Source organism: Geotrypetes seraphini, chromosome 12 (genome assembly GCF_902459505.1).
Source record: "Geotrypetes seraphini chromosome 12, aGeoSer1.1, whole genome shotgun sequence".
NCBI lineage: Eukaryota > Metazoa > Chordata > Amphibia > Gymnophiona > Dermophiidae > Geotrypetes > Geotrypetes seraphini.
The window spans coordinates 37,431,190-37,443,560 of NC_047095.1; the positions used below are offsets into that span (position 1 = coordinate 37,431,190).

The 12,371-nt window shown below is 43.7% G+C and overlaps 1 protein-coding gene across 8 annotated transcripts in view; it reads right to left on the reverse strand.

Annotated features, from left to right (window-relative positions):
- Nucleotides 1-12,371, reverse strand: part of NEXN (nexilin F-actin binding protein) — a 153,250-nt gene that overhangs the window by 138,162 nt on the left and 2,717 nt on the right. The gene's annotated exons all lie outside the window — the stretch shown is intronic.

Genomic DNA, 12,371 nt, shown 5'->3' on the forward strand with positions numbered 1-12,371 from the left:
GTAGTCCAGAACGGATGTCAAGGAGGAAGATCTGGGTGGCAAGTGACGTGTAGAACACCAAGCAGAGAATCTAGTCCACTTCTGGCCATAACATTGTCTAGTTGATGGCTTGCTGGAAGCAAGTAAGATATCTTGAACAGACGGAGAAAATTGAGAAAAGTCTGTTATGCAGAGAGGTACCAAGCTGTTAAATGTAGAGACTGCAGATTGGGATGAAGCAAGGATCCGTGACTCTGCGTGAGTAGAGAGGGAAATACTGGTAGAAGAAGAGGCTCCCTGGTGCTGAGTTGAAGTAGAAGGGAGAACCAAGGTTGTCTGGGCCACCGAGGAGCTATCAGAATCATGGTGGCATGTTCTGACTTCAGTTTGACTAGAGTCTTGAGAATCAGAGGAAACGGAGGAAAAGCATAAAGGAACTAATTCCTCCAGTCTAGTAGAAATGCATCCGCTTCGAGACGTTGAGGGGCATAGATGCGGGAGCAAAATTGAGGCAGTTTGAAGTTGAGAGGTGATGCAAACAGATCTATCTGCGGAGTTCCCCAACGGGCAAAGATTTGGCGAAGAGTAGGAGAATTGAGTGTCCATTCGTGAGGCTGTAGAAGACGACTCAATTTGTCCGCCAAATAATTGTGTTGACCCTGAATATAAACAGCTCTGAGAAAGATGTTGTGAAGAATTGCCCAATGCCACAATTTCAGGGCTTCTTGACAGAGGGAGTGAGATCCCGTCTCTCCCTGTTTGTTGACATAATACATGGCTACCTGGTTGTCGGTACGTACAAGAATCACCATGTCGTGAAGGAGATGTTGAAAAGCTTTGAGAGCATAGAATATCGCTCTGAGTTCCAACAGATTGATATGACACCGACGGTCTGCTTGAGTCCAGAGACCCTGAGTGCGAAGACCGTCCACATGAGATCCCCATGCGTACGTTGATGAGTCGGTTGTGAGGACTTTCTGATGAGGAAGAGGGTGGAACAGCAAGCCTCTTGAAAGATTCAAAGAGAGCATCCACCAACGGAGAGACTTCCGCAATGAAGGAGTTATGGAAATCAGTCGAGTTGGTGGATCCACGGATTGCTGCCATTGGGATGCCAGTGTCCATTGAGGAATACGAAGGTGAAGTCTGGCAAAAGGAATCACATGAACTGTAGAAGCCATGTGACCGAGCAGAACCATCATCTTTTGTGCTGGAACAGTTGAAAGTTGGAAGAGTTGTTGAGAAATCTGAAGAAGGGCGGCCTGACGTGGTTGTGGAAGGTATGCTCTCAGATTGATTGTGTCCAGAGTTGCTCCTATGAACTGGAGAGACTGAGAAGGAGTCAACTGAGATTTGGGAAAGTTGATGTGAAATCCCAAACTTTGTAGAAAAAGAATAGTCTGTTGGGTCGCTGCAATAACCCCTGAAAAAGAGGGAGCTTTGATGAACCAGTCATCTAAGTATGGAAATACTTGGAGACCCTGGTTGCGAAGAGCTGCAGCCACCACCACGAGACATTTTGTGAAAACCCTGGGAGAAGAAGCCAATCCGAAGGGGAGAACACGGTATTGCAGATGAAGGCTTCCTACTTGGAATCTGAGATACTTGCGAAATGCTGGATGAATAGGGATATGAGTATACGCCTCTTTGAGATCGAGGGAACACATCCAATCCCCTTGATCCATTAAGGAATATAAAGTTGGCAGAGTGAGCATTCGAAATTTCTCTTTTACTAGATATTTGTTGAGAGCTCTGAGATCCAGGATCGGTCGCAAATCCCACGTCTTTTTGGGAACTAGAAAATAACGGGAGTAGAATCCCAAGTTCCTTTGGGAAAGAGGAACTTCCTCCACAGCTCGTAGGAGAAGCAGAGCTCGAGCTTCTTGAAGAAGAAGGGGAAGATGTGACTGATTGGAAGGACACTCTCTTGGATGGCGATCTGGAGGCACCTGAAGTAGCCGAAGAGAGTATCCCTCTCGTAGGATGGTAAGCACCCAGAGATCTGATGTAATGAGCTCCCACTGGTGATAAAATGTGGACAGGCGACCCCCTATGGGGAGGGGAGAATTTGGAAACAGAGAAATTGGAATGCTCATGTTGAGATTGTCAAAAAGACTGAACAGGTTTGGTGGCAGCAGGAGTTTGAGACTTTTGTTGTCGCTGTTGTTGAGGAGGACGATGAGGAGGAGGTCTGGAAAAAGCAGGAGTCGTTTTCTGAGGATAACGACGTGGAGTCTGTTTGAAACCTCTAGTTGGTGCAGGTTTAGGTTTTGGTCGAATGAGGGAAGCAAAAGAGCGTTCATGTTCTGAAAGACGCTTGGTAGCTGCTTCAATAGAGTCATCAAATAATCCATTTCCCTGACAAAGTAAATTTGCCAATCGATCTTGAAGGTTGGGATCCATATCCACAATACGTAACCATGCTAAACGACGCATGGCTACAGCAAAGGCCGATTCTCGAGATGAGAGTTCAAATGCGTCATATGAGGCTTGTAACATGAAGAGTCATAATTGAGAAAGAGTCTTAAGGATGAGTTTAAATTCTGAAAGACGAGTGGTAGAGATATCCGGGTAAAAAGATGGTAAAATCTTCAGAAAATGGTTGAAGTAGGATGTAAAAATGTAGCTGTAATTAAGAACTCTATTTGCCATCATAGAGTTCTGGTATAAACGGCGACCAAACTTATCCATGGTACGACCTTCTCTACCTGGAGGAACTGAAGCATAGATTTTAGAAGGATGTGCTTTCTTTAAAGAGGATTCTACTACCAGGGATTGATGAGATAGTTGAGACTTTTCATAACCTTTACATGGAACTGTTCGATAACGGGATTCCAATTTAGATGGAATGGCAGTGATGGAATATGGAGTCTCCATATTACGAACAAAGGTTTGTTTCAGAACAGGAGTCATAGGTAATCTGAGGGACTCTTTACGTGGATGAGGAAGCTCCATATCTGCTAAATATTCAGGAGTATACTTAGAATCTGAATGAAGATCCAGTTTAAGAGCTTGTCCCATATCAAATATAAATTTGGCAAAAGAAATGGATTTGGAATCAGACGCTTCCTCAGGAGATACACTGCGAGATTTAGGAAGAGCTGAGTATGAGGGAGAAGCCTCTCTGGAATATGGTGAAAGTGGTTCTGAGTCTAGACGAAGAGTCACAGAAGAAGCTGCACTGTGAGGTGGAGTAAGAGAATGTTTTCTCTTAAGGCTCCTGGATGGAGAAGTACCAGGTGTACGTGGTACCGAATGAGTCGAGGTCTGTGGTGAACTGTCTCGACGGGGTGGCTTCGACGGTGGAGTCTTCGGTCGAGAAGGACTTCGAGTCGATGTGCGATGGTGTCGAGATCCGTGCTTCGGCTTCGAAGAATGAGGCAGAGAAGTCTCGGTATCCAATGCCGAAGACTCCCTCTGAAGCTTGGAAGCAATAGGTCTCGAATGCTTCGACCGGTGCTTCGGAGGAGGTGAGTCTGGAGAAGAATCAGACGAAGAAATTTTCTTCGGTGTCCTGGATCGGCCTCGAGATACTGGAAGCTCTGGTTGGGTGACAGGCTGATCAGTCCGAGGCAAGGTCGAGGACGGGACCAATTGAGCCACTAAGGAGGAAATCTGAGTGGTGAGTATAGATTTCAACATGTCCTCCAGCATCGGCACCGAGACAGAAGGTTCTGACCTCGTAGGTGCAGCAGTACGCTCCGAAGAGGGCGACCTCGAAGGTGAGTATTCCCTTATCTTGGAGGTACGCTTGGAAGATGGACGTGCAGAGGACTCTGGTGGCTTCTTGGGTACGGTACCTGAAAGAGAACCCGGAGACTTACCCCCCATAGAAGACTTCGCAGATGACACCGTCTTCGAGGGAACCGAAGCAGACAAGGTCGAGGCCTTCAAGACCGAAGCTCCAGCTGGAGCCTGGGTCGAAGCCTTCGAGACCGTAGTCGTTGATGTCGTCGGAGTCGAAGCCTTCGAGACCGGGGCAGCCGCCGAGGTCGAAGTAGAATCCGAAGGTTGCTCCATGTCTCCGAAAAGTTGAAAAAATTGAGCGCACGGTGTCGAAAAGCCCGTGGAGTGAGAGTAAAACAACGGTGACAATCTTCTGGGGAATGAGTGGGACCCAGGCACTGTAGACAGCGGCAGTGGGGATCGGTGACCGAAATCACACGATTACACTGACGACAACGTTTGAACCCGGTGAGAGGCCGGGACATAGAAAAAATAAAGTCCGTGTCGAACGGAAGGAGCAATTGGACCTAGGCCCAAGGCTCACCGGCCGGACAAGAAATAAAAGAAACAATTGAAATTTTTTTTTTTTTTTAAGAAAAGAAATAGGAGAGCACAGCGACCGAACTTTACTGAAAGAAAAGAAACAGCCGCGGTGAAGAGAAGGCAATGCTGCAGAGATGTAGAAAAACGTGTCTTCTTGTCTCCGCGGAATTAAACGAACTGAGGATCCTCTCAGGAGATGCGCCCCCTAGTTCGGGCGGGAAGGCACGCGCGCATGCGCGGTGCAGTGCTCGAAAGATCGAGATCTTCAAGCAAGTTTGCTTTCGAGGCTGTCCGCTGCGGGGCTCCGTCGGTGATGTCACCCATGTGTGGGAATATGCTGCCTGCTTGTCCTGGGATAAAAGCACATTGGAAAGATCATTTTCTTAATGTCAGTTTTTGGTGACAGTCAGTTCTTCAAATACAGAAATAAGAAATGGCTTTGCAGAAGTTCTGATGTCTGACAAATGATAAATAGATATGTCAAATCTGGAAGCACATTGAACAATATTTGGAATTTTATTCGAAATGTTAATATTTAAAAATAAGAATTGTTTATTTTGCTCTGTACCTATCTATTGTTCCCTTTTATCAAGCCATGTTAGGGTTTTTTATTGCTGGCTGTTGCAGTAAAATCTCCAACGTTCATAGAATTCCTATGAGCATTGGAGCTTTTACCACAGTGGCCGGCGATAAAAAAAACCCCTAATGCGGCTTGATAAAAGGGGGCTGAAATCAATTTTTTTCTCTTATTTCTGATATCATGGTTAATTCATGGAAGTTCTGCCATGTCTCCTTTTGACTTTTATTATTATTGTTATACTTTGTTTTTTATAGAAACATGATGGCAGATAAATGGCCCATTCAGTCTGCCCATCCGCAGTAACCATTATCTCTTCCTCTCTCTAAGAGATCCTAAGTGCCTAGCCCACGCTTTCTTGAATTTAGACATAGTCTCTGTCTTCACCACCTCTTCCGGGACACTGTTCCGTGCATTTACCCCCTTTATGTAAAAAAGTATGTCTTTAGTTTACTCCTGAGCCTATCACCTCTTTATATATTGAAATTCAATAAAGATATTTGGACAAAAATCAAAGATGAGCACCCATTATACGATAGCACTGAGTACCACTTTTGGTGTCCAAATTTGGGCCCCAGGACTTACGCTTTAATTCCTGGCACCTGATTTGAGTACACATCCCTTTTTCCCCTCTCTGAGCAGCCCATCAGAACTGAATTGATTTCCTTCCTCCTTTCTTGGGTCAAAACCTGTTGTTTCTTTCTCTACAATGTCACTAAAATCTGACACTTCCTTTCTGAGTACACTGGTAAGATCCTCATCCATACCCTCATCATCTCTCACTTAGACTACTATGGCCTGCTTCTCACTGGCCTTCCACCAAACCATCTCTCTCCCCTTCAATTTATTCATAAGAACATAAGAATAACCTTACTGGGTCAGACCAATGGTCCATCAAGCCCAGTAGCCCATTCTCACGGTGGCTAATTCAGGTCACTAGTACCTGGCTAAAACCCAAGGAGTAACAACATTCCATGCTACCAATCCAGGGCGAGCAGTGGCTCCCCCAAGTCTTTCTCAATAACAGACTATGGACTTTTCCTCCAGGAACATGTCGAAACCTTTGTTAAAACCAGCTACGCTATCCACTCTTACCACAACCTCTGACAATGCGTTCCAGAGCTTAACTAGTCTCTGAGTGAAAAAATATTTCCTCCTATTGGTTTTAAAAGTATTTCCTTTCATACTCTGCCAATGTCGCTATGTCCACACCAGTGGCGTAGTAAGAGGGGCAGGGATGGAGCAGGGTGGGGGGCAGAGAGGAAGGGGGAGGGAGTGCTACTACCCTAGGCATCTCCTACCATCGCTATGCCACTGGCCCACATGACCCCTTTCCTCAAGCCACTTCATTGGCTCCCTATCCGTTTTTGCATACAGTTCAAACTCCCCTTACTGACCCATAAGTATATTCGCTCCGCAGCTCCTCAATATCTCTTCTCTTTCATCTCTCCCTATACTTCTCCCCAGGAACTCCACTCATCTGGTAAGTCTCTCTTATCTGTACCCTTCTCCTCTACAGCCAACTCTGGATTCTGTCCCTTCCACATTGCTGCACCATATGCCGGGAACAAACTGCCTGACGTCAAGCTCTGTCTCTGGCAGTCTTCAAATCCAGACTCAAAGCCCACGTCTTTGAAGCTGCTTTCAATTTCAAACTCCAAACCACCTTCTAAGCACCGTATCTGTCTTATCATTCCCTCTGTAATTCCCCCACCGGTACACTGTGTAATGATTCACCTTCTTGTCCATGTTTTGGTGTACAGCATTGCATATGTTTGGTAGCTCTATAGAAATGATAAGTAATAGTAGTAGCAGTATTATATAACACTATGTGCAAACTATAGGAATGCTCCAACCCACCCATGCACCTCTCATAGCCACACCCCCATCTGGATTGCATACTAAGGGATTTGGGTGGACATTGTTTATAGAACAGCATGTAGCATGTTGTGCATGCAAATTCAATTTGATGCCAATTAGCACCCGATAATTGGCTTGTTATAGTTTGGAGTACTTCTTGGATCGGCGCCCAATTTTGTGCCTATATATAAAATCTTGGGATATGTGGATTGTTGACAAGTCAAGATGTTATGAGCCCTGAGCTTTGTATTGTCTGCTTAACTCTCTCTCTATTGCTCATTACTCTTATAATGAAGTTAATTGCATATAATGGTTTTTTACATGTCACTGTTTTTTAATTACTAGGAACATTCCAAGATGAGATTTTTTTTTCATCTGCGTAGGGCTTTTCTAATATCAAAACTATAAGCATTTCCATTTTGGGTTTGTGGATCAAGAGTTACAGTTCAGTACCAAGCTGGATTCTTATAGTGCAGTGGTCTCAAACTCGCAGCCCGGGGACCACATGCGGCCCCACCAGGTACTATTTTGAGGTCCTCGGTATGTTTATCATAATCACAAAAGTAAAATAAAACAGTTTCTTGATCATATGTCTCTTTAGCTATAAATTACAGTATTATTATTAAGACTTAGCCAAAAGGAAAGATTTATAAACTATAAAGAGTTTTACCTCATTCAAAATTGTTATTTCTTTAATAAGACATTAACTATTTTTTTCTGAGGCCCTCCAAGTACCTACAAATCCAAAATGTGGTCCTGCAAAAGGTTTGAGTTTGAGACCACTGCTATAGTGTAACTCTACAAAATTGCCATAATGATCAGCATAACATATTTGTAATCCTAATAATTAGATATAGACCTATCAAATACTTGTTTCTTTGATCTACTTAAACCAAATGATTTGGACCATTAAGGGGTAGCTGCCAGATACCATCCCACAGAGTTTCATATTCAAACCTTTTCCTCCTAAGTTTATAACTGTAAATTGCTTTGCTGCTAGTTTGCAAATGGTAAATGGCGATATATCACATCTCTGTAAATAAATAAATATTTAAAAATTAGCTGTTCCTTGGAAAATAGAGCCTAAGTTCACTCTTTTTATTTTTTTTTTTAGTGTACCCTGCCTATGCCACAATGAGTGTGCATCTAGGTTTTGCTTTCTATATACTGTAGCGTTGCTCCCATCCCCTCTTCCAGGCACTGTTCTAGCAATAAAAAGAAAACAACTGCTGGAAAATTGGGGGGTTTTTTGTTGGTGGTGGTGATGAAAAATTAAATCAATAATGCTTGGCAGAGACATAGGTGATGATTATCAGGCTTCTACTAAAAAAAAAAAAAAAAAAAAATCAACCTATTAAAATAATGCAAGCCTTCTGTTTATTTTAGACACCCATTGTTCCATGTTCTATGAACTTGTACTTTATCAAAATCAATGGAATTTTCATTTCCATTTACAGTATATATATATTTTTTCTTCACAAATATGAACCCAAAGTGATGTGCACCAAGAAAAATTTGGTGTTTTATAAGCTAAAAAAGGAAAACTTTTTTTTTTTTTAAATAGCACCTCTTTCTATTCTAATTAAATATGAGGGGGTGCTGAAAAGTTCTCAGCCCAACCAAGCAGCTTTCTAAATTCTGAGCCATTGCAGCTGAATAGAGTGTTATCTTATTTTGTTAAGCACCAATTTTCAGAAATTAAATTCTATGTTTTTGACAGGGTTTCAGATCATTGACTGAACCATATCCACGTCATTCTCCGCTTGGTTGGGCTGAGAACTTTTCAGTACCCCTTCGTATATACAAGGGACCACTGTAAAGTTCTTACCCAACCAAGAAGAGAATGATGTGGAGCCATGAAACTTACAAGTTATTCCACACTTTTCTTGACATTTTTTGTTTCAATGATATGAAAGAAACGAAAAGTGTCAAGAAAAGTCTGGAATAACTTGTAAGTTTCATGGCTCCACATCCTTCTCTTCTTGGCTGGGCTGAGAACTTTTCAGTGGCCCCTCATATTGTGATGTCATAATGCCTCATTCCACCAATGCCTAAGAGCCAACCTCATTGGTGATGTCACAATGGCTTGGTTTCCCTATACAGTGGTGCCTCACACAACGAACTTAATTGGTTCCAGGAGCAAGTTTGTTATGTGAAACGTTCGTTATGTGAAACGCGTTTTCCCATAGGAATACATGTAAAAAAAAATAATTCGTTCTGCAGCATAAAATATGCTAAGATGACATAAAAAAGATAAATTTTTTGTTATTATTTTTATTTAGATACATCTAAAAACATACATCTCCCTGTCCTTTTACTTCCACTATCTTCCTATCCCATCTCTATTCCCTTTTGTCCCTCTCCCCATGATCAATCATCTCACCACCTCTCTCTGCCCTCACCCTCAGGGTTCAAGATTGCTTCCACTCTTTTTCCTGTTGTTCTCTCTGCCTGTCACCCTATGATTTAGCATCCCTTCTGCCCTTGTCCAATATTTCCCCTTCTCTCCCTCCCTCTCATCCCCTGCTCCAACATGTGCTTTCAGCGGCCTTCTCCCCCCTTAAGCGTCTTTTCTTCTCCACTCCACCTTTCCTCCCTCCCTGCCTCCACCTTTGTGGCGCTTTTGCACCCGACCGACAACAGAACAGGCCCGGTCGGACAAATCTCCCTGTCCTGTAGCCGCGAATCTAAATTACCTTCTTACAGCAGCTGGATTATTGAAGCTGCTGTAAGAGGTAATTTAGATTCGCGGCTACAGGGCAGGGAGGTTTGTCGGCCGGGCCTGTTGTCGGTCGATCGGGGGACCTGACCAGCTGTGCACATTCTTCGGGGCAGACCGCCCCCTCCCCCCTCTTTCGTTCGCCATTGCCTTCTTCCTACCTGCCCTGCCGCAGCCGCACACAGCCGAACGGAAGTCTTCCTGATGTCAGCGCTGACGTCGGAGGAAGGGAGGGCTTTGCTTAAGCCCTCCCTCCGACGTCAGCGCTGACATCGGGAAGATTTCCGTTCGGCTGTGTGCTGCGACAGGGCAGGTAAGGAGAAGGAGACTACCCTCGCGGCTCGACCAACCCCGCTGCGATCCAACCCCGCAGGAACCCCGGACTTCGTTGTGTGAAACGAAGTCCGTTGTACGAATCAAGACATAAAGTTCGTTGTGCGCAGCGTTCGCTGTGCGAGGCGTTCGCTGTGCGAGGCACCACTGTACTTGTGCCCATTTGCTAGATGCATTTGACTCGTTGAAACAAAAAGTGTCAAGAAAAGTTTGGAATAACTTGTAAGTTTCATGGCTCCACATCCTAACGTAATTCCACAGCTAACGTAATTCCACTCCACAAAAAGGGCTGCAGAACAGAGACAGGAAATTATAGACCGGTGAGTCTCACATCCATAGTGTGTAAACTCACTATGGATCAAACAGGAACTTGACAAAATTCTAGACGAAGAAAATTTATGTGATCCACATCAACACGGATTTACCAGGGGAAGGTCCTGCCAATCTAATCTGATTGACTTCTTTGATTGGGTGACCAATCATCTGGATGCCGGTGAGTCCCTTGACGTGATATATTTGGACTTCAGCAAAGCTTTTGATAGCGTCCCACACCGCAGGCTGTTGAACAAACTAAAATCGATGGGATTAGGAGATACATTCACTACATGGGTAGGGAATTGGCTAGATGGTAGGCTTCAAAGGGTGATGGTAAACGGTACCCCCTCCAAAATGTCAGCAGTGATGAGTGGAGTACCTCAGGGCTCCGTCTTAGGGCCGATTCTATTCAATTTATTCATAGGAGATTTGACCCTAGGACTTAGAGGAAAAGTATCACTGTTTGCCGACGATGCCAAACTATGCAACATAGTTAACAAAAGCAGTGTGCCTGACTTTATGACGCAGGACCTAAAACAGCTTGAACAGTGGTCATCAACTTGGCAGCTAGGCTTTAATGCTAAAAAATGTAAAGTAATGCACCTAGGCAAAAAAAATCCACACAGAACTTACACACTAAATGGTGAAACCTTGTCCAGGACCACGGTGGAACGTGATTTAGGAGTGATCATTAGCGACGACATGAAGGCTGCCAATCAAGTGGAGAAGGCTTCGTCCAAGGCAAGACAAATGATAGGCTGTATCCGTAGGGGTTTTGTCAGCAGAAAACCTGAAGTCATAATGCCATTGTACAGATCCATGGTGAGACCTCATCTCGAATATTGTGTTCAATTCTGGAGACCACACTACCGAAAAGATGTGTTGAGAATTGAGTCAGTTCAGCGAATGGCTACCAAGATGGTCTTGGGGCTCAAGGATCTCACGTATGAAGAAAGGTTAAAAAAACTGCGGATGTACTCACTGGAGGAGCGAAGAGAGAGAGGGGACATGATTGAGACCTTTAAGTATATTACTGGGCGTATAGAGGTGAAAGATGATATCTTCAGTCTTACAGGGCCCTCGGTAACCAGAGGACACTCGCTGAAAATCAGGGGAGGGAAATTTCGGGGTGATGCTAGGAAGTACTTCTTCACCGAAAGGGTGGTCGATCATTGGAACGAGCTGCCTCAGCGGGTGATTGAGGCCAGCAGCGTGTTAGATTTCAAGAGAAAATGGGATATTCATGTGGGATCTCTGGGAGAGTAAGAATCAGGGAGTGAATCATTGGTATGGGCAGACTCGATGGGCTATGGCCCTTTTCTGCCGTCAATTTCTATGTTTCTATGTTTCTATCCTTCTCTTGGCTGGGTTGAGAACTTTTCAGCAGCCAGATAGATAGATAAGACAATGTGCAGCACTATCTGTGACCTCCATTTGCTGAAAAGAATAATTCATGACCTAAGGATATGAGTGACTTTGCTATGTTGTTTAAATACATATGCATTTGCTGCACTATACAAAATTTCTTTAACAAAGTCCATGTTTTAGAATTAAGTGTGAATTAGTTTTTCCTGTTACCACACAGGCATCACAGTACATATTAATTTGTGTGTTAATAGCATGCTGTGTTAGGAGGTGGGAACCAGGTGGGTTATGGGCATGGCCTGAACACTGCACTAAATGCACACAGAGCATTTACCACGTCACTTGCTCAGTTAGTACAAGCATTCTTACCAGCTCTTCCAGAGGAGGCACTAATTGCAAGTAACCATAATACATAGTAAAAAAAACCAAACCAACAAACCTTCTTCTAGTGGTATCTGTAAAGCTCATACGGGGTTCGACCTCCAACAATTACCCCACAGATTTTGCACTTCCCATGTGTTAATATTTACTGATAAAGCACGAGAAGTTGAAAAACTTACTGCAATTTAGCAAAAAGGCCCCTAAGTAATTTGATAGCATAAAAAGCAATCTAGTTGTTCTGGCCATAGCTCAAGCTACTTTGCTGTACAATGTGATGGCAATTTTCAGTTGCACGCCAGAATACTTCTGGATTATGCTCAAAAGTCCAATTTAGATGTATATTATTTTGTAATATTATGATTAGTTATTTCTTCTTTTTTTTTTCCTCATATCTTTATTCAGTTCCATCAACAATGGGTACAACCAATAAAAAATAATCAAAAAGGGACAAACTGTCCAAGATCACAGTTCAGACAAGTCTTCTGTAAGCTGTACAAAAAACATAAGAACATAAAAATAGCCTTACTGAGTCAGACTAATGGTCCATCAAGTCCAGTAGCCCGTTCTCACGGT